Source organism: Panthera tigris, chromosome B2, assembly GCF_018350195.1.
Source record: "Panthera tigris isolate Pti1 chromosome B2, P.tigris_Pti1_mat1.1, whole genome shotgun sequence".
NCBI classification, from domain to species: domain Eukaryota; kingdom Metazoa; phylum Chordata; class Mammalia; order Carnivora; family Felidae; genus Panthera; species Panthera tigris.
Genome location: NC_056664.1, coordinates 65,974,065 through 65,980,064, shown reverse-complemented (window position 1 = coordinate 65,980,064; position 6,000 = coordinate 65,974,065).

Sequence of the window (6,000 nt, the reverse complement as noted above, 5' to 3'; positions counted from 1 at the left end):
CCTTTTTATTAGAAGTTGGTGAAGAGCACCCTCCCACAGAAGTTGTTAGGTCCCTCAGTATTCAACCAGGTATGTGGGATTGGTAAAAGGGAGTTGAAGAAGATGCTTCAGGGTTATTATGCTGGTCATCTGTTCTGGAAAGCAAGTTAAATGGAAAGAATGAGACACCGAGTTGAGACTGGAACCTGTAGAATTTCTGATATCTTGAGGACTTCATAGTTGGTGGATATGGTAGCATCAGGAGAGAGGTTCTGGGTGGAGACCAGGGTTTAGAAACCTGGTCAAATTTGGGAATCAATAAGAATTCTTAGGAAGCAAGTGTGAAGACAAGAATAGAACCAGAGGATGGAATCATCAGAACACCAAGCTTTATTTTTTTATTTTTTTAATGTTTATTTTTGAAAGCCCTCTCTCTCTCTCTCTCTCTCTCTCTCTCTCTCTCTCTCATGCAAGTGGGGGAGGAGGAGGGAGAGGGACTGAGGATCTGAAGAGGGCTCTGTGCTGACAACAGAGAACCAGATGCTGGGCTCAGACTCAGGAACCATGAGATCATGCTGGGCCGAAGTAGGACGCTTAAGCAACTGAGACACCCAGGTGCTCCAGAACACTAAGCTTTAGATGGAAGATCATGGAGAAGTCAGGACTGGTGATAGAGAGTAGAGGAGAATCCATAACTTTAATGCCATCATCATGTTTAATAAAATTAACAGCAGCTTATTAATATATCCTGCCCAGATCCTGTTCAAGTTTTACAGTTACTTATTTGAATCCAGATGTTGGAAAGACCTTCCCATCACATTTGATTAATGTCTTTCAGTCTTTTTAAATTTTACAACATGTGTATGACCTAGAAAACCAGGTTATTTTTCCATGCTTCATTTGCTGATTGTATCTTCATTTCACCCATCTCCATGCTTCCTAAAAACTGGTAGTTAGAGCAAGAAGCTTGAATAGTTTCAGGTTCAATTTTATTTTTGGAAGGAAGACTTTATCTGCAGTGGTCTTTACTTCCTGTTGAATATCAGGAGGCATGTATACACTTCTAATACTGAAAACTAACCAGTGGGTTCAAGTGTTGTCATCCTGATTCACCTATTATGAATCTTTCCACCTGCCTTCCATCTAATAGTTTTTGTGTTCATTGATGATCATTTGCTTAGGTCTATTATCTCATCAGTGATTGCAAAATGGTAATATTTTAATTCCACCTTTTATTTTTTTATTATCACTGGCTTGAGTTCTAAATAAGGTGCTTTCCTTATCTTGATTATTCCAAAAGAGTTTCTACAAGAAATGTGGTGTAAATACTTGGTTCTACCCACAATATATCAATTTCCAGCATAATGACTTAGTGCCTTGTCAGCTTCCAAAGTGACTAATCTGTTGGAATTTGGGATTTGGCTGTGGACAGTCATTAGGTTGATGAATGAATGGTATAGTCCTTTGTTTATTTAGGTCCTCTTTTATATCTTACAGTAAACTTTTATAGTTTTATTCTATTTGGTCTATTACTTTGTGTTTTTTATTATTTGAGATTTTCTTTAAATTGTTGTTTTCTGGGGGCACCTGGGTGCTCAGTCGGTTAAGTGTCCGACTTCGGCTCAGGTCATGATCTCACGGTCCGTGAGTTCGAGCCCCGCGTCGGGCTCTGTGCTGACAGCTCAGAGCCTGGAGCCTGTTTCCAATTCTGTGTCTCCCTCTCTCTCTGACCCTCCCCCACTGGTCTTCAAATTCAGGGCTGGGAGCAGGCCTCTAATCTGAGCCTTCCTTGACACCTCAGCAACCATTAACTTTTGTAGCTTGCGGGATTTGGGTTGGCTCAGAGCCTGTCTCAAAAATAAATAAACGTTAAAAAAAAAAGGTATTAAATTGTTGTTTTCTGTTTATCATTGTCCGTTAGTATACTAGTGCACTATTGATTTTGGCATGTTGTTCTTGTATCTGATAAACTTGCTCTCTCATTAGTACTAATAGTTTTATTTATTTCCCTCAACAATCATATCATCTGCTAGTAATGACAGATTTTTCCCTTCATTGTCAGGATTTGACCTGACGTCATTGTGGAAGCTGGTTAGTCTTTGTAAGGTTGTTAGCTTTGCAGCAGTTGCTGCAACTTGAAGACCTCTGGGCAGACAGTTGGAAGGAAAGGGAAGATGATACAAAGCAGAGAGAGCAGGGACAAAGTAGAACCAATAAGCATGAGGTGGAAGCCACAAGGATGTGGACTAGAGCCCATGTCAGTCTTTCAGCACCAGTGACGAGGGTGTCCTGCAGGAGAAACTGGCACTCTTCTTCATGGAGTTAAACATGCACCCATGCCCTCAGAGCCATGGTTCTAAATTGTGGTTCCAACTACAGGGCCTCTGGAGAAATTCCCTACTGAGGGAATTAGCCATGTTAGTCCAGAGCCCCCAAGAGGTCTCAACATGAAGGTTCCACACTAAGGTCTTGTACCCCAGACACACCTCAGGGCACCTCAGGCGCCCACCAACTGCTGTGGGATGTTGTGAGGGGAGGTGAACAGACTCATTCTGGGGCCAGGAGTGACACCCCCACCCCCAGCTACTTCAAGCCTGTGTTTAAAATCAGGAAGGCCCATGAAACCAGAGTCCTGGTGACTACAGGCCAACTCTACCATCTCTCTCACTCTTACTCTCAACCTCTTGGGAAACCAAACACTTTCCCACAAGGCCATCAGCACAGAACTGTCTTTTTAAATTTTAACTCTTCAGATTAGTGGTGAGCTCTGAAATAAATCTATTTGCTCAAGAAACAAGAAAGCCAAAGCAAGCTGAGGATCTGAGTATACTTGCTTTTCTCCAATTTCCAGGGCCCAGCCCACCTCACAAGGTGGGGCCAATTGTCTTCATGGTGCATGGGCAATATGATTCAGTTCCTTCAAGAGCCATTCTCTGAGGGCTTCCTTGGCCTCCTTAGGTCTGAGTTGCCCTACAGAGGAGGGAAGAGCAGTCACATTAGAATAAGAAACTTGTGGCATGAAATTTAAAATAGGCACGTGATTGGCATGCAACTCAATTCCCCCAGGCACTTCCCACTTGCAGAACGCAGTTCTTAGTCCATACTCAGGATGTGCTGACTCTAACAATTCACCTAGAAATTTAGAAGCTCAGGAGTCAAGGTTGGGAGGCTTTGTGGAAGGGAGGGGAGGGGAGGAACAAATGGACTTACCTTTTTAAATATTTTTTTAATGTTTTATTATTTATTTTTGAGAGAGAGGCAGAGCATGAACAGGGAGGGGCAGAGAGAGAGACACACACAGAATCCAAAGCAGCTCCAGGCTCCGAGCTGTCAGCACAGAGCCCAACGTGGGGCTCGAACTCACAAACTGCGAGATCATGACCTGAGCTGAAGTCAGACGCTTAACCGACTGAGCCACCCAGGTGCCCCTGGACTTATCTTTTTAAACAAACTTACCGGTGTGTCTGGCAGGCTCAGTCAGTTAAGTATCTGACTTTGACTTCAGCTCAGGTCATGATCTCAAGGTTGGTGAGTTCGGGGCTGTGCTGACAGCTCAGAGCCTGGAGCCTGCTTTAGATTCTGTGTCTCCCTCTCTGCCCCTCGTCCACTCACACTGTCTCTCTCTCTCAAAAATAAATAAACAGTAAAAAAAAATAAAGTGGGAACAGCCATATATAATGAGCAAGTCCCAGAAAATCTCTAACATAAAAGAGGAAAAAGAAACCTGAAAACAGAAACAATGCAGTAAACAGAAGAAAACTTGAAAAGGCATTCGTATCTTCTGAAAGATAAGAGAAGACATTAAATTCATGAAATAACAGATCATAAAAAGAATATCCAAAGAATAAAAGAGGCTTATCAAATAGGAAAGAAAATATAAGAAAAATACAGGAAGAATCTAGATCGACCACAGAATGTGGCAATCAATTAACAGATTTCAGAAAATAATAGAGAAAATGTTGAGGAGCAGATTGCCAAAGAAATAGTTCAAAAAAGTTCCCAGAACTGTAAGAGCCTATGTTTTCAGATGGAGAAGGCACACTGACTGACTGATCAACGTAATGGGTAAAAGAAAATTACACAGGCACTTCATCAGGACACTGAAGGACAAAGAGAAGTTCTAAGACACAGACAGAGACGGAACAAGAAAATGACACACAAAAGGAAGGGGAACCTAGTCTAATATTGTAATGGTAGATATCATACATCTGTTAATACCCATAGGTTTACATTTTTTCAAAATAAAAAGTTGGTGGGAAAGGAGTACAATAAAATATATGTAATATTACAAAACAGTAAAAGCAAAAATTCCCAGATACTTGTATATACATTTGTTTCAATGGAAGGATAATCCAAAAATGAATGATAGTTAACTATATTGTGGAGGAGAAGACAGGATAAACAAGAGGGGATTAAAAATTAGAGGGGATTTAAAAGTGTACATTTTCCATAATGTTTTAAAAATGTACTTTGTAAATTATCCTTATATTCTAAATAGCCCATCAGTGATGATTTTCATTTCTTACTTTGAGTATGATTTAGTAGTGTGGTATAATGTCTCTGTATTTATCCATCCATCCAACCATCCATCTAAGAGAACTAGTGTATAATTACTGTTTGTAAATGCTCTTAAACATTAGAAAAATGTCCTAAAAAAAAAAAAGAAAAATGTCCTATATTCACAACTATTAGGCCTTTTTATATTCCTTTTCTGCATGATTGCTCCTAGTCTGACTGATTTGTTGAGTATCATCTCCTTACTAGTTTATTTTCTTCATTTTAACCATTTTTCCTGTGACATACATTGTGATATTATTATTTGATGCAAAAAAAACAGTGTTACGTCATCATTAGGCTTTGTACCATTTTTCACTGTGTAGAGATTTCTTAAGAGCTGAAAATTGCAAGAAGTGAGGTTATGAAGAACAAAGCTTCTCAATGAGAATTTACAAAATCAATTCACTCATATACTTATTGTCTGAACCCAAAGCTCTCCAGACTGGTTCCTCCAGGGCCAAGCTAGGAAAATGAAAGCATGCGATCTGCTGAAGTCTTCTTGGTGGGGTTTTTTTTTTGTCTTTTTTTTTTTTTTTTTTTTTTTTTTTTTTACTTTATGGGGTGGAGAGAGCTTAACTTGCATTCAGCCACAGAGCTAGAAAATGTTGGAGCAGTATTCAAATCATGACCCCTCGCACCAAAGTTAAATCAAGAAGCCTTGAAGGTAATAGAATGATTCATATTGGCAGATTCTGCTAAATCCCAAAAAACTCTGTTTGACGCTGGCATAAGGTCAGCAAATAAAACTCAAGACTTGCTAAATGTAGGAAACATTATGGAGTAATATGGAGTTTCTGCATAAAGCTAAGATCCCAAATGACTATACTTCCAAAATAAAACTAAATCAGAAGTAAACTTTGCTATCTAGATGTGATTGGCAAAGGAACATGTCTAGACCTTGCCTTTCCTCAAGTATGTCTTGACCTAATAACTATCACAAACCAGCCTTGTGGCTAACTCACACTGTATGTAGGAGTCTGAAATTTTTCAAGGAGATCATTTGAAGTGGCCTCAAGTTGAATGTATCATTAAGACAATTGCTGAAGGAAAAAATGATCAATATATGAAAAGATGAAATTACATCCCTTATGCCCAAGTTAAAAAAATTAACCCCAGATCATTCAAAGATTTACACGTTAAGATAGAAACTTTAGCATTCTTAGTAGAAAGTATATTGAGTATCTTTAGACCTTAGTGCAGGGAAGGATTTCTTAAGCAAGACATGGAATGCACTTACTATAAAGACTTATAAGTCTGACTATATTAGAATGAAATATTTTACTCATCAAAAGACACCTTAACATGAAAAAACAATTAAAAAATTTTTTTAATGTTTATTTTTGAGAGACAGAGACAGACACAGAATGAGAGAGGGAGTCACAGAATCCAAAGCAGGATCCAGGCTCTCAGCTGTTAGCACAGAGCCCAGCGTGGGGCTGGAACACACAGACCGTGAGATCATGA